At 40.0% G+C, this 25,426-nt stretch overlaps 1 protein-coding gene across 1 annotated transcript in view; it reads left to right on the forward strand.

Annotated features, from left to right (window-relative positions):
- The window catches only part of KIAA1217 (KIAA1217 ortholog), an 817,826-nt gene that overhangs the window by 169,471 nt on the left and 622,929 nt on the right, over window positions 1–25,426 (forward strand). The window contains exon 2 of the mRNA XM_069547449.1: window positions 5,985–6,072. The gene's annotated coding sequence lies outside the window, so the exon portion shown is untranslated. The remainder of the gene's footprint in view (window positions 1–5,984; window positions 6,073–25,426) is intronic.

A 25,426-nucleotide genomic window follows, 5' to 3' on the forward strand; every position in this document is an offset into this window, starting at 1 on the left:
CAGAATAAACCTGGAAAGAATAAATGGATTTTCAAATATTGAGGAGAAATGGATAGGAAGTGAAAGAGGTGTAAACATTACCGCAAAGCCTCCTTCTCAGCTTGGAGGAGAGCAAGCTTGTCATTTTCTTGAGAGCAGAAGCTGCAGGGCTGACTGCACTGTCTGCCTCGAGGAGACAGTTCCCCCAAAGACCGCCCTGCGCTAGCCTTGCCAAGACTGCAAAGGGCTTCATTTGCCACCGCTGAAATATCTCCACCAGCTAGCGTTCACATTAAGGGAAACAATTAGCAAGTTAATTATTTGGATTTTTTCTCCCTTGCTTTTGTTTTCAACACTACTTTGCCTTGATTAGAAGCCTTAAACACTTCTACGTGCTCACCGAGCTTGCTTCCTCTGTTCTTGAGGCAAGGTTTGTGAAAATAGAGCATTTCAGAAAAGTCAGCCAACTAAAGTGAGCGTTTAATTTCTAATGACTGTACTCAGTGGACACACTTTATATGTTTATGTATGTAATTAATTTTAGAATAGAAATAGATATGGAGATAGATTTCCAGTTGTTCTTCCTAGAGTTTTTCGTTGACTTTTAGTATTTTGAAGTCAGATTTCCAGCATTTTCAGAATGAAACAAACCCAGCATAAACAACTAAATAGCCTTCACTTACTGGTAAGTGAAGTACCAGTAAGTTACAAAAGACTGCTCCAAGCCCATGTATCTCACTCTAGTAAAAATTATGTAAAAAATAAAAACCACATGAGAAGTAGGATATTATACTAGAGGAGATTGAGGTCAGAACAACACAGCATAAGGAAAATAGTCTGGGGCCATTAAATGTAGGGAGAAATAACCTGCCACACCATAGCATCTTTTCAGAGCATCACAGCTGTTAAGCGAAATAACTGCAGTTCCTACTGCAAGAATAATATCAGATTATGTTTAACAAACACTGGAAAAAAAAACCAGGGTTATGATTAATGTTCTTTATAAATAATTCCTTAAAAATAAGACCATTTTTCTGAGAGATGACTCTTAAAAGCATGTAAGTTATCTTTTAAAATGAATTTATGTGGAATGCCTCTTCTGTGAAGATCTTCTGTGATGTGTTAGAATATGTCATTGAGCTTGCTGCATCCTCTCTTACTTGAAAGTTAGTTCTTATACTTCCAATTCTAAGATGGGACGAGGAGTCATAGGAAGGTGAATGGATTGAAGAAATGTTTGCATAGTCCAGGTCTGATCCAAGACACTATCACCTCTTCCCAACTTACTGATCTTGTCCTAGACAAGCTTGGCCTGGAAGGGTGGAGGGAGAACATGCAGAGTCCCACTGCTGGTCTCTTTTGGTCCTCCAACCCATCTCTCTTTCTCACTGCTCAGAATTAAATTGAAAGTTAAAACATTCTTTGCCCTAGGTAAATGCAGATTACAAAATGCCAAACTTACACCATTGTAAGGCAAGAAAACATGAGTACACCTGCAATACGCTAGTCAAGTATTCCAGTTTTATGAGCTAGCACAGTCCAGTTCATCTGGACTTTGCATGCTGACAGCAGTGAAAGGAAATAACTCCAGTCATTAAGTAAGTATACCAAGTCATACTTAAGTCATTAAGTATACCAAGCACTGGACTTTATATGGTAAGAACAATCAAATACGTACTTTACTTACATGGTAAGAAAATATGCAGTATTTATAGAATCATTTCTGTAATTCATCCAAACCTCTTTCCTATTTGATATTAATTAAGTCCCATTTGGTTTTTACCCTGATTTTCATGGTTAGTTATCATAGCTCAAACTCCCAGCTTCTCCTCCAAGTCTGCCATGAGCCATCACGAATTTATCTATTAATCCCTCCTTGATGGTGTTAGGACATTTGCCTCTTGATATGCCATATGTTTTGTATTTTCTCAGTAAAATTGTCGCTTCTTTTTACTCTGAATTCTCTCAGATGTCAGATGTCCCTTCATGACTCAGCTCATGAATCGTGTGACCAGAGTTCTGGCTCTTTCTCTAGTTAGTTTTGAGATCTTGATTTATTCACTTAGCATCCCTTGACTTTGGTTTCCTCGCCACTATGACAAAGTGGTCCTTAAGCCTCTACTGTCTCTACATGCCTAAAATTCTGTTATTTTATCATCCAGTTAATGCCCTTTATGATTCCTAATCTCTGCTCACATTTCTTTATCTAGAACAGTGTTGTAGTAAATATATACCAGTATTTGGAGATCTTTTTAAAAATATTTGATGCTTGGCTTCCACTCCAGGCCAATTAAATCTGGGGGTGGAGTCCAACAACATATTTTCAACTTTGTTTCCAGTTAATTCAAACCTGTAGCCAGAATCAAGAACTCCTAGTCTTAAGTAAAGCATCCTGATTTTATCTTTATTGTCTCCATTGGTCAATACTACAAATAATCAGAAAGAAAAGGGACACGTGTTCCAGGATCTCTGTTTACAGAAGCAGGGAGCCAGGCATCTGATAGGAGGAAACCAGGCAGTAATAGAGGAGAGGTCATGCCTTTGAAAAATAGGAAGGAACCATTATTTTCTAGGTGCAGAATATAATCCTTCAAAGGTTTGGCCGGTGGAGTTCCAGGATAACCAAGAAAAGGAGTGGTTGATCTCCATTTTGACTTTTTCCATTTTTGAAATTAAGAAAATTCTATTTATAATAGCATCAAAAAGAATAAAATTATCAGGATCGAATTTAGCAATGTAAATGTAAGGTTTGTACACTGAAAAATATAAATAATATTGAAAGACAGAAGCCACAGTTTCCCAATACATCCCTGGAAGATGTAACATTTTTTAAATGACAATACTCCCTAAGTTGATCTGCAGATTCAATGCAATCTCTATAACAATTCCAGCTAGGTTTTTGTAGAAACTGAAGAGCTGATGCTAAAATTCATGCAAAAATTCAAGGTTCCCAGAACAACAAAAACGATCTCGAAAAAGAGCAAAATCTGAGGACTCACATATCCCAGTTTCAAGACTTCTACGGCCTGGTGTGCTGCGATTCATGGGGTTGCAAAGAGTCGGACATGACTGAGCGACTGAACTGACAAACTATAGTAATCAACATAGTAAGGTTAGACAGTAGATCAGTGTAACAGAATTAAGAATCTAGAAATAAATCCTTACATTTACAGCACTTTAACTTGTTCCAGTGTTCCCCCATGAAAACACACCTCCAGCTTTATAAGGCTCAGTGGTGGGTATGGAGCATATTCTGTGGATGTGCTTTGGGGTCATTATGGAATAGAGCTCTTCCACAAACAAGGGCACTCACACACCTGTTATAATTCAGGCCTGCGTCCCATCTCTCATAGCCTCTCCTTTCATAAATTCCACTTCCTTGGAAAGCCACCTTGCAGTGATCGAATTGGAATCTACCATTCAGTGCCTTTTTATTTCTTGGCTTTGAAGCATTTACCCTTTTTCCAATGGAAAAGAAATAGATTTAAAGCAATATGTACTTATATCTGAGACCAACATGAAATTCTACAACTATATTTGATGACAACAATGAAGGGTGAGTTAGGAAGAGTTAGGTTTGGGGTAAGCGGCAGAGCAGTACAATAGAGACACTGATTTATGTGTCCCTTGTGTGGAAATTATTTTTTTAGTATTTTACTTATTTGGCTGCATTGGGTGTTAGTTGTAGCATGGGAGATCTTCACTGAGGCATACTGGATCTTTTCACTGTGGCACGCAGGCTTTTCTCTAGTTGCAACACGCAGGCTTAGTTGCCCTGCAGCATGTGGGATCTTAGTTCACAGACCAGGGATTGAACTTGCATCCCCTGCATTGAAAGGTGGATTCTTGTTTTGTTTTTGGAAGGAGTATTCTTAACCACTGGACCACCAGGGAAGTCCCCAGCATGGAAATTATACCCTGCCGCTAAGTGATTTGATCACGCCAACTTCTTTTTAGCTTTTCAACGTTGTCCATTCCCTGAACTGTGCAATGGGACAGGGTCAAATCTAAGGTTCCTTTTAGCATCAGGTGCCATAGTTTTAAGCTTATGTGTCACCAGCTGCACTTTCTTTAGCTAACAAATGGATCAGCTGTCTAATTTTCCTCTTTGAGTGAGTGAAAGTCGCTCAGTCGTGTCCAGCTCTTTGCAACCCCATGGACTGTAATCCACCAGGTTCCTCTGTCCATGGAATCTTCTAGGCAAGAATACTGGAATGGGTTGTCATTTGCTTCTCCAGGGGATCTTCCCACCCCAAGGATCGAACCTGGGTATCCTGCATTGCAGGCAGATTCTTTATCATCTGAGTCCCTGGGGAAGCCCCAGTCTTCCTCTTTATGTGATACTGAAGTTTCTAAGACTTTTATTAGATGTGATCATATGTAGGGCAGAGAGCCCAGGGGCCATCTCCTCCGTAGCAGGCATTAGACCAAATGATGTAGAAAGCCTCAGCTGTATCACTACAGCCTTGATTCTTCACTTTACTTTTATATAAACTTTTATATCTATGGGAGAATATTTGTTTTTTTAATGTGTCCTGTTGTGTGAAATGATATTTATTATTTTTAACATTTCTAGGACAGTTCCCTTGAACCCTCAGCCTAATGTTTTCCATTCATCAGCAAAACTCTTTCTATAGCTAGAAATAATGAATATTGGAAAAGTGAGGCAACTCCATAATTGACATGTTTATATTAACAGTGTGTATGCTTCAGTATCTCGAGAAGTTAATATATTTTTGCCTAAAGTAATTACAGTTTTTCTAGAAGTATATGGATAGCTTTTAGTGAGCCATAGATCTTCTACCCCATCAGATATGCACAATGGTCTTTAAAAATTAGGAAGCTAATTCTCTTTGATAGCTTCTGAATAAATGTTCACTCTCAAAGGCTTTAACATTAGATATAAATTGACACTTGAATATCAAATAGGCTTTAAGAATCTCTCTTCTTGCTTCACTAGCATCATTTTGTCAGAAGCCAGATAAACACAGGTGTATAAAAGATTCATATTGTGATGCAATATTCCTGATAGAGAGGTTTGCAGACACAGTGAAATCTTGATTTGTGGTGACATAAAGGCATCCGGTTTCCACTGTTTCTTGTCAAGCTCCTGCAGAGGCACCATGGCAGCCAGATTGCCAGGGGCACTGGTTCAACTGCATCTACAGAGAGTGCAGAGAAGTTACTGCTAACAAAGATGCGAACCGTCTCAGCAAAGAGGGGCAAGTGCCCTCTGCTTTCTTCCTGGCAGGAAAGCTCTAAAACAAGACGACTGACTAATGAGACAACTTGGCTCCAAGCAGCGTGAGACACTGAGTCAGATCACAGCAAGAAAAATCCAGACATGATTTATATTGAACTGACATACTCTTCACACTCGGCTCTTTGCGGGGGGAGGCACACTTATGTGCCAGAATGTTTTATCGGTGTCACCAAACTCAGTGGATAGCATCCAGAGGTGAGATTCCAGGTGCAGCTGGGATCAGCGCTTCCATCTTGCTTAAAACGATTGCACTATATTTCTCTTGATTGATTTATATAATTTTTTTTTTCCAGAGGAGTTTGTTTGCTATGATATAAAAGATTCAGACGTTCATTCAACAAATATTTACGTTTGTGTTTGAGGCTCTGTGTCAGAAACTGGGCTTTCTTGAGTCTGTATGCTAAAGGAAAGACAGAATTAATAAACAAATAAGTAAAAGATGTGATGTGCCAGGTTGTGGTAAATTCAGTGAAGTTAAGTAAAGCAGAGTTCGGATAGGGCTTGCTGTGTGACAAAAGGTGTGATCAGGGAAGCAAAGGAGGTACGGAGCAAGTTCTGTGCCTGTCTGGGGAAAGGTGACGGGGAGAGGAGTGGTTAGAGGCTTGAGCAGAGGGCAGAGTATGAAATATACATAAGGAAGATGCGTGAGCCAGTGGGCGAGGGAACTGCAGAATTGACTGGCAGTTGAAGGATTATAGGTTTGGGGGGAGATAAGCAACATGGTGATGTATGTGTTTTCCAGCCACATTCAGCTGCTTGTGAATTCAACCAGGGTGGAATCTGCCAGGTGAACAAGGTGGAGGAAGGAGCCACAGAGCTGAAGCTACAAGGTATGCATGGGGCAGAGTGGGAACACCGCAGGAGGCTTGGGTGGTGCCATATATGAAAAGGTAGTGAGAATAATGGATTGATGCTCTATATAGGGTTAAATATTGCTAAAAACATGGAGCCAGTAGTTCATTATGACATGAAACTATTGTCTCTTTTGATGAAAGATAAGCGCATTCATCACTGAAATCTGATTTCACTTTGAATCTATTTAATTAAGTTTTCAACCATTAAAGTTCATTAAACGATGCAAAAAGGACTACAGCTTTCAACATTAGTATGCATCCTTTCACTTACAATTATGAAATGAATATATTAATGCATAATCTAAAAACAATTAGTGATTGCTAGAATACATCTCAGTAATCTGCCTCTTGTAAAGTAATAAATTGCCAAAGACAGAATTTAACTATCCTGAGAACTTTTAAAATATTTATGCTTCCTTGTAACCCCAGTGGTTTGGGAAAATGATGACAAACAACATAAATCTCTCCTCCTATTCTGCAAATCATTTTAATTTGTCTAAATTGCTGAAAAGGGGTTTACTGTGGTTAAGAAACACTTTTCAAAAATCTAATTGATGAAAGTACATTATATAAGACTGATGCTAGAGCTATAGAATGCTTGACTTTGATAAGATTATGTCCATTACACTTCAGAATTGATCTGTGTGAATGCAAGTTTAGCTACCCTACAGTCTAATCCAGTGATCTTTCCCTCCACTGATTGTAGGGGGCATCTAGGATACCTTGCCCCATGCCCACTTCTGTGGATGAGAAGTATCATTTTCCTCTCACACGAGGACCTGGCCAGGTGGGCTCATGTGCCGCTCTCTCCTCTCACTCAGCCTTGCAGCCAGGTCGCTTCCCACCATTTCTGTTTTGGCAGCCCAGCCTTCTGTTCTGATGTCTGATGCTGTAGGTAGCCTTCCCAATCCACTAACCAAGATAAAATCACATCCCAGATGTGATGGGCAACATAAACTTGTATGGTTTATACAAGTTGTGTGTGTGCATGTCCTTAGTCGTGTCTGATTCTTTGTGACCCCATGGACTATAACCTGCCAGGTTCCTCTGTCCATGGGATTCTCCAGGTAAGAATACTGGAGCGGTTGCCACTTCCTTCTCCAGGGGATCTTCCCAATCCAGGGATCAAACTCAAGTCTCTTGCATCTCCTGCACTGGCAGACAAGTGCTTTACCAGCTGAGCCAACAGGGAATCCTGTTATTTGGGATAAAATACAGATTCCAATTCTGCAAAATGGAACACCTTTTTCTGTTCTCTTAAAGTCTTATTACTTTCACCAGCTTCAAAGTCAGACAAAAATTTCAAATACATTTAAAATCCACCAAAGCACATACCAAAAATCCCAGTGTTGAGGTTTACCAAATTCCTGGTTAGGATGAGATGACTCAATACTGACTTCTATTTCTCAATTTGGGAAATTTGTGGTCTCAGTCTTTCCTCATACTCAGTCTCTTGGTCCTTACCAGTGACAGGCATTCAAGGTCAGATTCAAAGTATTCATTGTTGTTCTCACGGTTCTCAAGTCTAGATCCACCAGCCATTGTCTCACCTTTATATGAGTCTGGAGCCTGAGTGGACCTAGTAAGGTGGCTCTGTGCTGCATGCTAAGTCGCTTAAGTCGTGTCTGACTCTGTGCAACCCTATGGACTATATATAGCCCACCAGGCTCCTCTGTCCATGGGATTCTCCAGGCAAGAATACTGGTGTGGGTTGCCATGCCTGGCTCCAGGGGATCTTCCCAACCCAGGGATCAAACCCATGTCTCATACATCTCCTGCGTTGGCAGGTGGGTTTTTACCACTAGCACCATCTGGAAAGCCCAAGGTGGCTCTGGGTTCACCTATAGGTCAGTCCTGTACTTGAACTTCTACCTTGAACTACTATCATATCTTTGACAAAAGTAGTATATTGTTTGCACACAGCATATAATGCTATAAGAGTTGGATGTCTAGAGCTTTTCTATTTGAATCACCTTAGAAGAAAACCGTAGCAAGTCCTCTGTTTTCACATATAATGTGTTCCTGAAGATGCCAAATGTAAGAAAATTGAAAAATAGACTTATACATTAAAAGGAATTTCTATTCATATAGAGATTTTAAAAAATTAAGTCCCTAATTATATTTTTCCTATATCTTCAATGATGTGGTTTTAACCATTCAGGAATTATTCTTAAATTTTTTCTTTCTTCATAATTAAACATACATTTTCTTAGTTCTAATAAGCATTCAGTTGAGGCTAGAGATTTTCTATTTTGTTAAAGAATCTATATGCCTTAACAGTAGTATCAGAGCTTTCGTTCTGTCTTCCCTTCGTTCCTATAAGATAATCAGGATAAAATGTAATATCACCTTCACATTCTCAAATAAACTTCACTGGGGACTTGCCTGATGGTCCAGTGGTTTAGACACTGAGTTTCCACTGCAGGGAGCACAGATTTGATCCCTAGTTGGGGAACTTAGGTCCTCAATGCTGGGCAGCTCAGCCAAAAAAGTAAAAAAATAAATAAATCAGGTAAACGTCACTAAGCAGATGAAGATAGCAATGTCTTGAACCAGTCATTGTACAGCAGAGATTGCCATTAGGCAATGTTTCAGGAGGCTTATCCACCCATAGATATCAAAGTAGTGCTGTTTAGATGACCTATGATATGTAATCCATAGTTCCGTGAAAACTAGACATATCACTGCCAAAGAGGAACTACTTACTACATTCGCAAAGCAGGTGCCATGAAAGAGGAAGAAGAAAGCATTGAAGGGGAGCTAGGACACACTAGCTGATGGGGGTGGAGAAAGAGGGTGCAGGGTGCCCCAAATTCACCTTGCCTGTCCATTGAATGGTGGTTAGGAAATATCATTCAACACTCCCTTGCATTTGATGTATGTTCTGTTTTGTTTGGCATGGAATAGCATCTGGGAATAATTTATTCTCATCTTATTGATTTACCTTGATTGATTGATTTGTGATTGGGAAAACAACTGTCACCTTCATTAAAAAGAAACAAAACCTGAACTTAAGTCTGTGTTCACCACTGAAGGCAGCAAATGGTTTCACTGGGAGTTACTCCCAACAATGATTCTTGTGTTAAGTATTAAGGACTGGAATGTCTTCTAATTCACTTTGGTTTTAAATGTGTTTATAAATTCTTTCTTTGTGAGGCATCGTATAGACTGGAAAATGCATGTGTGATTCCTCATGAAAATAGGTTAAGAAAGAAAAACTGTAGCTAATGCCACAATTAATGGATTAATTAGAAAATAATTCAAAAGGCTTGGGCACAGATAATGAGACTGAGTGACTTTACATTGTGGTGGGAGAGTTTTCAGTTTTACAGTGGACACGGCCAGAGGGATAAGCCATCTGACACTTGAACCTAGAGTGTTTTAGTTAGAGTAATACCTGCTTTCAGCTCATGCTCCATTTACAAATCAAAGGATCAAAAGCAAGGGAAGATATATTTCTTGAGGTGTTATGGTCGCTGCAGTCAGCCAGCCAAGGACTTCCCTGGTGGTCCAGTAAGACCACAGTAAGACACAGTAAGACTGTGTGCTTCTAATGCAGGAAGCCTGGGTTCAACCCCCGGTCAGGGAACTAAATCCCGCCTGCCGCAACTGAGAGTTCACGTGCTGAGACTAAAGATCCTGTATGCCACAGTGAAGATCGAAGATCCCGAATGCTGCAACCGAGACCTGGCGCAGTCAAATAAATAAATATATTTTTAAAAGAGCCATCCAATTAATATTATGCTTTATTGAAATCATAATTTCTTGAGCTGAGTGAAATTGTGATGAAACATTGGCTAGATCTAGCCAATACCTTAACTTACTCTTGACTTTAAGCAAATCGTCTACAGGAAAGGCTTGAACCTAGGCAACATTTCAGATCCTAGTTTTCAAAATTTAAATTGTGAAGAATAAAAAGTAGTAGGTAAACAAGATATGTTTGCTCTAAAAATAAAATTTAAAAACATAGTGTTATTTTTTAAATTTTATTATACCTGAGTGTTGGTTGCTGTATACAAAAAATATATATATCAGTATGCTTTTCTTACCCATTGTTGATTACAAGCATGAAAGTGAAAGCGTTAGTCACTCAGTTGTGTCTGACTCTTTGTGACCCCATGGACTGTGGCCTGCCAGGCTCCTCAGTCCATGGAATTCTCCAGGCAAGATTGCTGGAGCGGGTTGCCATTCCCTTCAGCAGGCATACCTAGCACTTCCCTTTATTGCTCTTTGCACATACTGCGTTTTTTTTACAAGTTGAAGATTTGTGGCAATCCTACATCCAGCAAGCCCATCAGGACCATTTTCCAACAGCATTCTCTCACTTCCTGTCTTTTGTGTCCCGTTTTGGTAATTCTCAAAATATTTCAAACTTTTTCATTATTATTACATGTGTTATGATCTGTCATCAGTGATCTTTGATGTTACTATTATGAAAAGCATTACTACTCGCTGAAAGCTCAGATGATGACTAGGATTCTTTAGCAATAAAGTATTTTAAAATTAAGGTATGAACCTTATTTTTTTAGACATAATCACACACTTAATAGTATAGTATAAACATAGCTTTTATGTGCAAAAATTCATGTGACCAGCTTTCTTCATTAGTATCTATTTTTCTTTATGTATTTGGCTGTGCTGCGTCTTAGCTATGGCATGTGAACTGTTAGTTGCAGCTTGAGAGATCTAGTCCCTGACCAGGGATTGAACCCAGGCCCCTTGCATTAGGAGCACAGATTCTTAGACACTGGACCACCAAGGAAGTCCTGAGACCAGCTTTATTGTGACATGTGCTTTATTGCCATGGTTTACAATATCTTCGAAGGTATGCTGTAAGCTGAAAGTGTGCTCTGTGGATGCCCAGAGACGTCTGAGCCGTAGGAACATGCCAACAGCAGAAAAGGGAGCTGCGCTGTCGGTCTGGTGACCTCCCTCTTTTCCCTTCTTGGAGCTGCAAGCAGGCAAGCCACAGCCTGAACTCTTGTCATCTTTGACACCAATTTAACCTGGCAATTCTCTGTCAGTGCAATAGTCTCAGAGACAAATGATTTTTCAAGATGGTGAGACCTCTTTTTCACCAGTTCAGTTCAGTTCAGTCGCTCAGTCGTGTCCGACTCTGTGACCCCATGAATCACAGCATGCCAGGCCTCCCTGTCCATCACCAACTCACTCAAATTCATGTCCATTGAGTCAGTGATGCCATCCAGCCATCTCATCCTCTGTCGTCCCCTACTCCTCCTGCCCCCAATCCCTCCCAGCATCAGGGTCTTTTCCAATAAGTCATCTCTTCGCATGAGGTGGCCAAAGCATTGGAGTTTCAGCTTCAGCATCAGTCCTTCCAATGAACACCCAGGACAGATCTCCTTTGGGATGGACTGGTTGGATCTCCTTGCAGTCCAAGGGACTCTCAAGTAGCCAGACTGTAATCCAGGGGGAAGTGAAAGTCAGTCACCGTAATACATAATCTCTTGCTTTTCCAGTTGCCTCTCTCATTATCTGTCACAGGCACTGATAGGTGGTGGAATTAGAGGAATTATTCCAGCAGATTGGCCCTTGGCTGCAGGCTTCAGGATTGTTCCAAGGAGCTCATGCGTTGCATCCTGTTCTTGGGATGCGGGTCTGGCACCTGCTGTCTTCCCCAGGATGCTAATGATCACAGGGCTCTACAGTCACTAATTCCCCAGTGGCTCAGCCGTAAAGTATCTACCTGCAATTCAGAAGATGCAGGAGATCCCGGTTCGATCCCTGGGTCAGGAAGATCCCCTGGAGGAGGGCATGGCAACCCACTCCAGTATTCTCGCCTGGAGAATCCCATGGACAGAGGAGCCTGGCGGATCGCAAAGAGTCGGACACGACTGAAGCAGCTGAGCACACACACACAGCTCCTGGCAGATCAGCTGGAAACAGCACTGCTTGGGATGGGTCACGTGTGCCACCTCTTCTTCTCTTCTCCGTCTCTTGTCACCCCACGCTGTCCTCTCCTGGCTGCTTAAATGGCTGCATTTGAAAGGAAGCATTTCTACTTCTTCCAGCCAAAAAAAAAATTGGATGTTGTTTGAGTTTTATACTTCACAGTGCATTATTACAAAGTACCTAAGCTGAAATCTCCAGATGGAAATAGTGATGCAGAATATATTTAAACTTTTTAAAAAATAAATATTTATTTGATTTTGGCTGTGCTGGTCTTCATTGCTGTATTCGGACTTGTCTCTAGTTGCGGCAAGCCAGGGCTACTCTCTAATTTCTGTGTGCAGGCTTCTCTTTGTGGTGGCTTCTCTTGTTGCAGAGCCTAGGTACTAGGATGGGTGGGCTTCAGTAGTTGTGGCATGTGGGCTTGGTTGCCCTATGTCATGTGGGATCTTCTTGGATCAGGGTTCAAACCAGCATCCCCTGCAATGCAAGGCAGACTCCTAACCACTGGACCACCAGGGAAGTCCGATGGAGAGTAGTAGACTTGAAGCTGAGGGCCTTCACCAAGGACGCGAGGCTTTGGAAACAATATAGGGGACAAATTTGGAAAGATAAATGCATCTCTCAGCTCATTTGTAGACTTGACCTCCACACATTCAGGAAGAATGTCTTGTTGATCTTTGTATCTTCAGCACATAGTCCTGTGTTTGGCACTTAGGAGGTACTTGGTAAGCATTTGATGCACTGAAGAAAACAGACACACAGTTGAACCAGGGATGGTGATCAGGTAGTGACTGAGTACATTTGATGAAGGTGCAACAGGAAGAGGAAGGACATAGATTTTTCTTCTTACCTTTGGTTTCATACCCAAATCTCGCTCCTCTGTACCCCTGTTTGAAGCTGTGTGCTTATATAAGTCATTTGTGCAGTCAGCTCTAAATGGAGCTGCTTCCAAGTCACTGAAATACTAACAATTGCAGTACCCACAGGCAGTGTATTATTTGCAGAATTTGGGTGCCCAGATGAGATAGTTTTTTCCCATAGTCTCTTCAACAACTGTGGAGCGTTTTCCTGCTATTTGAAATATAGTGATGTGTATTTCTGACTCCACTCTGATTATGATAGTGTTGATCGTGCCTTTAGTGATGAGGGTGGCTGCAGGGTCTGAACTTGTTACTAGATAAATCATTATCCTGAGGTTGGCCCCTGTTATCATCTGCCTAACCTTTACAAAGAGTGAAAAAAAAAAAAAAAAAGAAAATCTGACTGTCCAGAAGGAAGCTTCTCTGATTTCCAGCAGCCCTAAGTACCAAGTATCACTCTTATTGCTAACTTTGCGGATGTCAACATGGATGTCTTCCTATTTCAATCAGAAAACAAGGTTTTCCTAAAACACATTTCTTTGAAACTCTGATGTCTTGTTCATTCATTCAAAAGGATTGGCACCAGTGGACATGTGGATATATTTGCCTGACCCTACCAGTCAGTTGCTTTTTCCTCAAAGCCCTTTCTAAACACACAGCTCTGTGTTGAGCCTGCCTCAGGAGAGCGATTGTGGAAGCAGCCAGGTCAGTCAGAGGCCAACATGTGCTTGCAGTTTAGAGGTTCAGAATGAGAAATCTGCTGGGCTTTGGTCAATTCATTTGTAACACGTTCACTAGGGGGCAGCAGTGAGCAGCCTTGTGTGTTCCCTGAGGTTGAAGCTATCAATCTGATTTAAACCAAGGAGAGCTGAATGAACAGTAGAGACACAAAGTTTAGATTCAGTTTCATTTTCTGTATTCATTTCTGAAAAGACAGGCCTTCTATTGCTAATGTAACTTCTTCGAGGTTAGGAGGTTAGGATCTTTATTATAGTTTAAATTTTTTCTTCTTCCCCCCAAATGTGATTTAATAATAGATTGCTAATACTAGGAGCTAGGAACCTTTTTAACTTTAAAAAAATTTTAAAGGAATAACTGAAATGTTATGAAATTTTGAATTTTGGACTCAAATTCCTCAGCTGGTGTACCTTCAGAGAAGACATTTCCCCATGTCTTATCTTATAAATTTACTAAGAAATTTGAAGCCCTTCCTAATTTCACTTTTATAGTTAAAATACTTTGGGCTATGTTTATTTGTTAGAGAAACAGACTGAGACAGGAATTCAAGATTTTAGATTTGGTATTGCCATTGTCTTACTTTCTTTTCCTGTGGATATCATTTAAACCCTTTGAGTTTATTTCCCCAGTTGTAAAAAATGAAAGGATAAAAATAACTTATACCGTTATTTGATAATCGTATCTAGTAAACTATGTCAGAGTATTTCAAAAAAATGTAAAGTGTTATGTAAGTGCTTCTGTTTAGACAAGATATAGATGCAGAAAATAGACTGTGTATTTGCTAGGGGGTGGTATTCATTTTTAATCTCAAAATAAGATTCCTTTGAAATTTTTCCATTAGTGATGGTCTTAGAGTTGTTTTTTTTAAAAAAAAAAAAAAGTAAAGAAACAGCTATAGGCAACCATTAGGATGAGTTAGAATCAGTGTCTGAAAAATGTTAATCTTTTCACATCTGTCCTGAGGGATCAATATCTGCAGTCACAAAGAGAAACAAAATTATATCTGTGAATACAAGCCAGTCCTGAAATCAGGCTGTAAAAGTACTCATTTTTAGTTATCTTTTTATATCATATTTTCTGGGTTTCTTTTAAATAAAAATCTACCATATTGGGTTTCTATGAAGATCCAGATGTGACTGGCCTCTAGCATCCTGAAATAGGGACTTTCCAGTGGTTAAGACTCCATGATGACAATGCAGGGGATGGGAGTTCAGTTGCTGGTCGGGGAACTAAGATCCCACATGCTGGGCAGCATGGCCAAAAGATTAAAAAAGAAGAAAACCTGAAATGTAAAAATGACTGAGAAATTTTTCCTATGACTTGGATTCCCTTGATTTTGGGGAAACCCAAAGTAAACAGTGTCCGGTGAACATCTCTTATCTGTCTCCCTTGTGAAGTAGTTCTCTTTGAAATGTCATGTAACTTAACATTAATTCTCCTAAAATATTGGTGCCTTTTTAAGGATTTCTTCATAGGCAAGATTATTCTCTGTAATAGGGAGATATTTGCAATATATCTTTACCAGAATCTTACATCTGCAAAACAGAATACAATAAAATTTGAAGCTACTTTTGTGTAGCTTTCCAGACATTTCCACCTCTCACATAGAATGTCCAAGACGTGTTCAGGAAACAGGTTACTAAACATCTGTTACTTGTTTTACCAGGCTCCCAACTTTGGGCGTTAAACCTGGGGACCAAATTGCAGAACTTTAACGCTAATGTGACCTCATTCAGTAACCGTCATAAAAGCAGACCAAGATTGAAGGTAGGGAGACATTTGCCTGCCCTATTTCCTGCCCTCCAACCCCCAGTCCCTCCCTGCTCTAATTCATTGTCTCCAGCTACCCCCTCAACCCCCCGCCACAGGCTATTTCTAGGCAGAAATAAGTGGGATGTTGAATAGATAGTTATACATGTGATTATGCATATGAAATCATCTGTCTGAATTATGGACATTAGAGTGATTTGCAGTTTGGAGCTATTGAGTCTAAAGCTACTCTGAATTTTCAGCAGAAGCTATGGCGTTGACGTATATTTTAAATCTCTCTCTTGAATTCTCTTGTTCATAGAGTACGTGCATGTATAACTTTACAGGAGATTACTGAATTATTTCTAAGTGATGGGACCATTTTAAACTCCCACCTGTAATGTGTGAGAGTTCAGTTGTTCTATGTTCTTGTCAATACTTGGTACTGTCAGGTTTTTTGATTATAGACATTCTAATGAGTGTGTAATTAGTATGTAATTGTGGCTTTTGCCTTGCATTTCCTGATGACTGTTGCTGAGCACCTTTCAGGGATCATTTCCCATTTACATACCTTCTTTCGTGCAATGTCTGTTATCTTTTTCTGTTTACCAGATTGTCTTCAAGAGTTTATGCCAGATTTATATTACTTTTTTCATTAAATGTTCGACAGAATCCACCAAGGAAGTTATCTGGGCATAAAGTTGTCTTTGTGAAAGTTTTTTGATTATGGATTCACATTCTTCAGTAGATAAGGAGTCATTCAGATTTTTTTGTTACCTCTTGAGGTAATATTTTGGTAATTATGATATCAGTAATTTATGTTTTTCCTCATTTTTCCATAATTAGTCTTGCTAAAAGTTTATCATTTTTGATAATCTTTTCAAAGATGAAATGTTTGTCAATATTCTGTTTTCTTTGTGTTGATCTGTGCTCTTGTATTTATTATTTTTTTCTTTCTATTCACTTTGGGATTAATTTGATTTTCCTTACCTAAATTCTTAAGGTTGACACTTAGATAACAGATTTTAAGTCTTTCTCTTTTTAAAATTTTGTCTGAGTTGTAAACTTTTCTCTAAGCACTATACTGGCATCACCGACTCAATGGGCATGGGTTTGGGTGGACTCCAGGAGTTGGTGATGGACAGGGAGGACTGGCGTGCTGTGTTTCATGGGGTCGCAAAGAGTCGGACGCGACTGAGCAACTGAATTGAACTGAAGCATTATACCTATCTTTTGCGTATTCTGATACGTTGTGTTTCATTATCATTAATTTTGAAAGGTTTTCTGATTTATATTTAACTCCTTTAACATGTAGATTATTTTAAATTGTATTGTTTAATTTTCAAACATTTGAGAATTTAAAAATATCTTAGTGTTACTGATATCTAATATAACTCTTTTATGATCAGAACACACATTTTGTCAGTTTCCAAATTATTACAGTTTATTGAACTTATTTTATGGTTCAGTATTATGGCCATATCTTGATTTCTTCTGCTATCAAAACAAGTATGTATAATACAATTGAATAAAATGATCTTTCAGTTCGGTGAAGTTGATGGATAGAATTTTTCAGATCTTCTATATCCTTACTGATTTATTGCTTACTTAATCTATTTCCTGATAAAGCAGTAATAAAAAATAAAACCCAACTTTGTTTGCTAATTCCAACATACAGATGGCCTCAGGATCTGTTTGTATTAACTCTTTTTTCTCTTGACAACATTTTTGTTTCTTCACATGTACAGTAATGTCTGACTGATATTGGAAATTGTAGATGACATGTTGTAGAAACTAGATTCTGTTTTCTTTCTCTAAAATATATTGATGTTTGGTTTCTAAATGATCATATGAAATATGTATTAAGCCTTTCCACGCTTTGTTAGATGGGATTTGTGGATGGTCCAAGGTGTTTCCTAAGCTGTTCAAGTAGATCTATCTTCCCTGTGGATCTTGATGAGACATAGTTTTACAGTTGATACAGGCAGGTCTAATGGAAGTCTTACTGCAAGTCAGGGTCCTTTCTCCTAGGACATACCCCTTCGGGTGTTTCAGTCGTGTCAGTGTTGTAGACTGCAATATTACCACGGTTTCTCTTGTCTAACTGAGCCAGAAATCCAAAATTAGCCAGCACTGCTTGATCTCAGTATCTCTGGTGCTCGGCCTGGTAACAGCAGCCTTCTGGTAAGCCGTATGTATTACTTTGTGCATACACGGCCCAACCCTGAGCAAAGGATTTGTGGGGGAAACACACTTAGACTTCTGGGTCTGTTTCTCCCACACCCTGGCAGCTGTCTACCTTGAGGACTCAGCCACTCAGGCTTCAGCAGCTTCAACCATCTCAAACTCTTGATCTTTGCCTCCTTGGACAGCAGAGCAGCTGTACTTTGCGTGGGCTCCAACCCTTCATGTGAGTCAGAAAATTATCCTCAGACACAGTTCCAAGGTATTTATGGTGCTGACCTCATGGATTTCTCTTCTCTCAGAGACTGCTTTCTTGTACTTCTGTTGTCCATTCTCTAGAAATAATTGCCTTATATATTTCAGCTGGTTGTCTATGGAAGAAGACCTGATCCTGATGATGTTAGAAGTTGATGTCCCTAAATTCTTTCTAGAGAGATTTGTCTGTTTTTCTCCTTACCCTCCAAGTGTTAATTTTCTCTCATTCATTACAATTTCAGATATTTTCTTAATTCTAAGAACTATTTATTTTTATATTTTTAATTAAAAAATTATTTTTGTTTCTGAATTCTTATGTGCTTGATTTAAAAAATGAAAACTACAGGAATATACATATAAATGAAAAATAAATGCCATTCATTTCAACAAACTCTCAATCAAAACATAAAGAAAAGACATTATTAAAGGTTTTAATGTCCGTTCAATTTGAAAATCCCCTTTTAAATATTGCTTGTCAGGTAGTAATATATGTGGAGGTTTCTTTTATGAGAACATGGGTAACTTTTAAGCAAACAGTACTTTTATGAGATTTTCCCTTTAGTCTGGTTTCTTCTAACTAATGGAAATAAAATTATCATTACAGTAAGCTGGAAGGCTGTTTCCAGTCCCCAGAGGCATGCTTCAGAAGCCTTGTTGAGTTTTATACATTTGGTATAGCCAAGTGAGTCATCTGTAATATGTTCAGTGTCTGCTGGCCTGGGGACTCACAGTCTGCTGACAAACCTTGGCCTCTTGTTAACAGAAATCAGCCCTTAAATTCAGAGTTATTAATGACACACATTAAGCATCAGTTTCCATTTCCTTCAGGGAAAAGAAATCTCCTGGACAATTTGGACAGTGTACCTCATTTATTGTGTTAAATGTCTTTTTAATAATGATGGCTTACTTGTTCATTTTATTCAAGGTTCACAAGTTTGAGAGAGTCATATGTTCTATGTTATAAAGAAAAGAAAAGATACCACAGTTAAGAATTTTGATAGAACTTGGGTGAAAAATAAACCCACAATTTAAGTCATGCCTTCATCAACTAACCAGAATTTGATGGTAAAAGAAATAGGTCTGTAATTCCTCCTGTCTGACTTATGCTATAGAAAACACAGCTTGGCATTAAAGTCTCTTTAAAAAGCAGAACAATGATCAAAGGCAAATAGTTCCATATTTCCTTACTCTATTTGTAGGATCATTTTTGTCCATTTTCCCATTTATTTTTCTTTGTTTTTGTTAATTCTGTCATCATCATCATGCCGTCCAATTTATATTAGATGCATCTTTAGATTTTATTTCAACAAATGAAAAAATTCTTCATTAACACTCACACTCCACATACTGCAAGGAGTTCTTGCTGTACATTTCTATCCGCTTCTTTCTCTCACCCCAGTCTCACCTCAAGGAAGTTCAGTTCAGTTCTGTTCAATTGCTCAGTCATGTCTGACTCTTTGCGACTCCGTGGACTGTAGCATACCAGGCTTCCCTGTCTATCACCAACTCTTGGAGCTTGCTCAAACTCATGTCCATTGAGTTAGGGATGCCATCCGACCATCTCATCCTCTGTCGTCCCCTTCTACTCCTGCCTTCAATCTTTCCCAACATCAGGGTCTTTTACAGTGAGTCAGTTCTTTGCATCAGGTGGCCAAAGTATTGGAGTTTCAGTTTCAGCATCAGTCCTTCCAATGAATGTTCAGGACTGGTCTCCTTTAGGATGGACTGGTTGGATCTCCTTGCAGTCCAAGGGGCTCTCAAGAGTACTCTCCTACACCACCGTTCAAAAGCATCAATTCTTCAGTGCTCAGCTTTCTTTATAGTCCAACTCTCACATCCATACATGATTACTAAAAAAGTTCCACCACCTCCACTAGCTTTGTTTGTAGTGATGCTTCCTAAGGTCCACTTGATTTCGCATTCCAGATGTCTGGCTCTAGGTGAGTGATCACACCATTGTGGTTTTCTGGGTCATGAAGATCTTTTTTGTATAGTTCTTCTGTGTATTCTAGCCACCTCTTCTTAATATCTTCTGTTTATGTTAGGTCCATACCATTTCTGTCCTTTATTGTGCCCATCTTTGCATGAAATGTTCCCTTGGTATCTCTAATTTTCTTGAACAGATCTCTAGTCATTTCCATTCTATTGTCTTCCTCTATTTCTTTGCATTGATCACGGAGGAAGGCTTTCTTATCTCTCCTTGCTATTCCTTGGAACTGTGCATTCAAAAGGGTATATCTTTCCCTTTTTCCTTTGCCTTTCACTTCTCTTCTTTTCTCAGCTATTTGTAAGGCCTCATCAGACAACCATTTTGCCTTTTTTCATTTCTTCTTGGGAATTATCTTGTTCACTGCCTCCTGTACAATGTCATGAACCTCCATCCATAGTTCTTCAGGCACTCTGTATCAGAATCTGTCACTTCCACTGATTAGGTCATACCTGAGTGATCCGGTCCCATCACTTCATGGGAAATAGATGGGGAAACAGTGGAAACAGTGTCAGACTTCATTTTGGGGGGCTCCAAAATCACTGCAGATGGTGATTGCAGCCATGAAATTAAAAGATGCTTACTCCTTGGAAGAAAAGTTATGACCAACCTAAATAGCATATTGAAAAGCAGAGACGTTACTTTGCCAACAAAGGTCCGTCTAGTAAAGGCTATGGTTTTTCCTGTGGTCATGTATGGATGTGAGAGTTGGACTGTGAAGAAGGCTGAGCACTGAAGAATTGATGCTTTTGAACTGTGGTGTTGGAGAAGACTATTGAGAGTCCCTTGGTCTGCAAGGAGAGCCAACCAGTCCATTCTGAAGGAGATCAGCCCTGGGATTTCTTAGGAAGGACTGATGCTAAAGCTGAAACTCCAGTACTTTGGTCACCTCAGGTGAAGAGTTGACTCATTGGAAAAGACTCTGATGCTGGGAGGGGTTGGGGGCAGGAGGAGAAGGGGACGACAGAGGATGAGATGGCTGGATGGCATCACTGACTCGATGGACATGAGTCTGAGTGAACTCCGGGAGTTGGTGATGGACAGGGAGGCCTGGCGTGCTGCGATTCATGGTGTCGCAAAGAGTCGGACATGACTGAGCGACTGAACTGAACTGAACTGAACTGAGTGGTCTAGTGGTTTTCCCTACTTTCTTCAATTAAAGTCTGATTTTTGCAATAAGCTTCATGATCTGAACCACAGTCATCTCCCAGTTTTGTTTTTGCTGACTGTATAGAGCTTCTCCATCTTCAGCTGCAAAGACTATAATCAGTCTGATTTTGGTATTGACCATCTGGTGATGTTCATGTGTAGAGTCTTCTCTTGTGCTTCTGAAAGAGGGTGTTTGTTATGACCAGTGCATTCTCTCGGCAAAATTCCATTAGCCTTTGCCCTGCTTCATTTTGTACTCCAAGGCCAAATATGCCTGTTACTCCAGGTATCTCTTGACTTCTTACTTTTGCATTTCAGTCCCCTGTGATGAAAAGGACATCTTTGTTGGGTGTTAGTTCTAGAAGGTATTATAGGTCTTCATAGAACTGTTCCATTTCAGCTTCTCCAGCATTACTGGTTGAGGCATAGACTTGGATCATTGTGGTATTGACTGGTTTGCTTTGGAATTGAACAGAGATCATTCTGTCATTTTTGAGACTGCACCCAAGTACTGCATTTCAGATTCTTTGTTGACTGTGAGGGCTACTCCATTTCTTCTAAGGGATTCTTGCCCACAATAGTAGATATAATGGTCATTTGAATAAAATTCACCTATTCCAGTCCATTCCTAAAATGTCAGTGTTCACTCTTGCCATCTCCTGTTTGACCACTTCCAACTTTCCTTGATTCATGGACCCAGTATTCCCGGTTCCCATGCAATATTGCTCTTTATAACATCAGACTTTACTTCCATCACCAGTCACATCCACAACTGGGCGCTGTGTTCACTCTGGCTCTGCCTCTTCATTCTTCCTGGAGTTATTTCTCTACTCTTCTCCAGTAGCATCTTGGGCACCTACTGATCTGAGGAGTTCATCTTTCAGTGTCCTATCTTTTTGCCTTTTCATACTGTTCATGGAGTTCTGAAGGCAAGAATACTGAAATGGTTTTCCATTCCCTTCTCCAGTGGGCCATGTTTTGTCAGAACTCTCCACCATGACCCATCCAACTTGGGTGGCCCTACATGGCATGGCTCATAGTTTCATTGAGTTGGACAAGGTTGTGGTCCATGTGATCAGTTTGATTAGCTTTCTTTGATTGTGGTTTTCATTCTGTCAGCCCTCTGAAGGATAAGGACAAGAGGCTTATGGAAGCTTCCTGATGGGAGAGACTGACTGTGGGGGAATCTGGGTCTTGTTCTGATGAGCGGGGCCATGCTCAGTAAATCTTTAATTCAATTTTCTATTGATGGATGGGGCTCCATTCCCTCCTTGTTGTTTGACCTGAGACAAAACTACAGTGGAGGTAATGAAGATAATGGCGACCTCCTTCCAAAGGTCCCGTGCACGCACTGTTGTCCTCAGTGCCCCGACCCTGCAGCAGGCCGCTGCTGACCCGCACCTCCACTGGAGACTCCTGGACACTCACAGGCAAGCCTGGGCCAATCTCTTGTGGAGTCACTGCTCCTATCTCCTGGGTCCTGGTGCTCACAAGGTTTTATTTATGCCCTCCAGGAGTCTGTTTCCCCAGTCCTGTGTAAGTTCTGTAATCAAATCCCACTTGCCTCCAAAGTCAAATTCTCTGGGAGTTCTCAGAGCACCATAGAGCCGCCGAGCAGATGACCCCAAGGAAGTCATCATCTAATTATAATGTCTGTGGATAGAGATCTTGCTGGTGACCTCTACAATGCTGTTTCATGCTTAGGTAAATCATGTCTTATTTCATTTTAACTTCTTGAAATCTCTAGCCAGTCATATAGTTGGATAATGTGTGATGCTCAGGCCTTATTAAAAGTAATTTTTATTAAAAAAATTATTCACTTGGCTGCACCAGGTCTTAGTTGCAGCACATGGGATCTTCAACCTTCATTTCAACACATGGGATCTTTAGTTGCAGCCTGCAAACTCTTAGTGGCAGCGTGTGGGATCCAGTTCCCTGACTGGGGATTGAACCTGGGCCTCTGCATTGGGAGCACAGAGTCCCAGCCACTGGACTGAAAACTAATTTTAAAAAGAAACTCATGTTTCAGTAGGTTCTTTTAGGAGCAGCATCCCAAGGATTGTGTTAATCTCTTGCAGAAAGTCTTGAATGCCATAATCTGGATGACCCTTGCTTTCTCTACAAAAACATCCTTAGATTTGAGATATTTTCCATTATCAGTTATATTTTTGAATTCTAGATGTTTCCTGTTACCTGGATTTTTTTAACAAGGTTGAATCAAGTGAAAACAGACTCCATTCATTGAACCTTTGATTGAGGATGGGTGGTGATTCATACATTCTAAAGATTAGAAACTCTTAGGACACTTAGGACTTTGCTTCTTTGAGATGTTGGCTGGCCTCTCTCCATTTCAGTGGAAACAGTTGTGGTCAGTCTAATACTATAAAGAGACATTCCTACATTTCCTTAGTAACATTTTTGGGAGGGGGGATAAGTGGTGAATTTTTGGAAGGTGGGAATGTAAATCTCCCTCAATGTTCACATAGTTAAATTTGTACATCAGAATCAGTTTTAATCACCTCATAGGTAGGAATAAAGTTTTGATGTAAGCAGTGCTACATATAGACAGATACCATAGATTGAAAATGACCTTGTAAGCCCACCAAATCTGACTGTGATCTTGGGGTCCTCACCAACTTTTTTATTCTCATTTTATTTATAAATCAAAATAGTTGTTTGTTTTTTTCTCTTTTTGCCCCTTCATATGCAATGGTGGCCCAGGTCGTTTGACATGACTAAAATGTTCTCGGTGGCACCCTCTTGGTTTGGTTTTTCCTTCACATATTCATTGCCCATCATTCTGCTGTTGGTTTCAGTCTGAACCATCTCCATGCTTTGTGGCGCTCACTGGTGCAGGAGGAAGGGTGGACTCAGGGCTTCAGCTGGCGAATTTCTCTGATGGTGGCCAGGGTGGGAGGTGGGAGCTATAAACACCCACAGATGTGACCAGCTATGGACCCAGGGTGCATGGGTGAACCACATCCTTCCTATGTTGAAGACATTTCTATTTAGTTCCCCAGGAGATGTGTGAACCTGGGAGGAAAAAAAAACCTAACTGGCAGCTTGGAACCCATTCACTATCTTCAATCTTTGCTGAACTCAGGATGATAATAGAATAACAATGTTTAGTTTTACTTGACACAAAGACAAATCATTGCTCCATGTAAAATGAAAAAGGTCATTCTTTTCTTGAATATACCCCAAAAACTCTTCTACAACCTTTTATAAAAATGTGATATCTTAGTCTGACTTGAGATGCCATTTTGTTTAATGGTAAATGATTTTTAAATTGTTTTCTTAAAAATGTCTTTCCCAGATCCTCAATTTCCCCTCTTTTGTAAGTAGAATTATATTTTGAGTGAGACTAATAAAGTTTTTTTTTTTGAGACTAATAAAGTTTAGAGAGACACTGCCAGGGCATCTGTGGTATGACTGGCTTCTCCTATGCCAATGCCTAGCTGTTGCTAGGGGAGTATAAGAAAACAGTGGCTACTCATATTTTATTGAACAGACTGTACATAAATTCTGACTCTAACCAGAAAATCGGGTTGTTTATAATACCAGAATGACTTTCTCACCTGGAACTTGGTTCCATATATACTCCATCATGCTGATCTCAGTTCTGACATTCAGACCGCAACTGTTTGGCATGGAAAAAAAGAAGTTTATATATTCATTAGATGTGTACATTATATATGTACAATCATCAGACTGTATTGAAAACCTAGTTTAAGGGTTAGAACATAACTGTCATCATTGAGGACCCCTGCGTATTCTGTCCCATTTCATGGCATCACCTTATTCTGTATTATGCTTTACCATAAATGCTTGTATCTCTAAGAATTATATGGCAAGTTTGCAGGTGTTTGAGATCTATAAAAGTTGAATTATACCCTGTATTCTTCTGCAAATTAAAAAAATTTTTTTAAAGTTAGAATGGTAGTAAAATACACTTGACTTTAAATTTAATATCTTGACTCTTTTCAGAGAGTGCAGATCAGCATTACTAAATTGTTGTTTTGTCGCTAAGTCATCTTCAACTCCTTGCGCTGCAGCTCACCAGGCCTCCCTGTCCTCCACTGTCTCCTGGCTGCTGCTGCCGCTGCTAAGTCGCTTCCGTCATGTCCGACTCTGTGCAACCCCATAGACGGCAGCCCACCAGGCTCCCCCGTCCCTGGGATTCTCCAGGCAAGAACACTGGAGTGGGTTGCCATTTCCTTCCCCAATGCATGAAAGTGAAAAGTGAAGGTGAAGTTGCTCAGTCATGTCTGACTCCTAGCAACCTCATGAACTGCAGCCTACCAGGCTCCTCCGTCCATGGGATTTTCCAGGCAAGAGTACTAGAGTGGGTTGCCATTGCCTTCTCCGCTATCTCCTGGAGTTTGCAAAAGTTCATGTCCATTAAGTCACTGAAGTTATCCAACCATCTCATCCTCTGCTGCCCTCTTCTCCTTTTGCCTTCAGTCTTTCCCAGAATCAGGGTCTTATCCAGTGA

The sequence above is a fragment of the Ovis canadensis genome, chromosome 13 (genome assembly GCF_042477335.2).
Source record: "Ovis canadensis isolate MfBH-ARS-UI-01 breed Bighorn chromosome 13, ARS-UI_OviCan_v2, whole genome shotgun sequence".
Taxonomy (NCBI): Eukaryota; Metazoa; Chordata; class Mammalia; order Artiodactyla; family Bovidae; genus Ovis; species Ovis canadensis.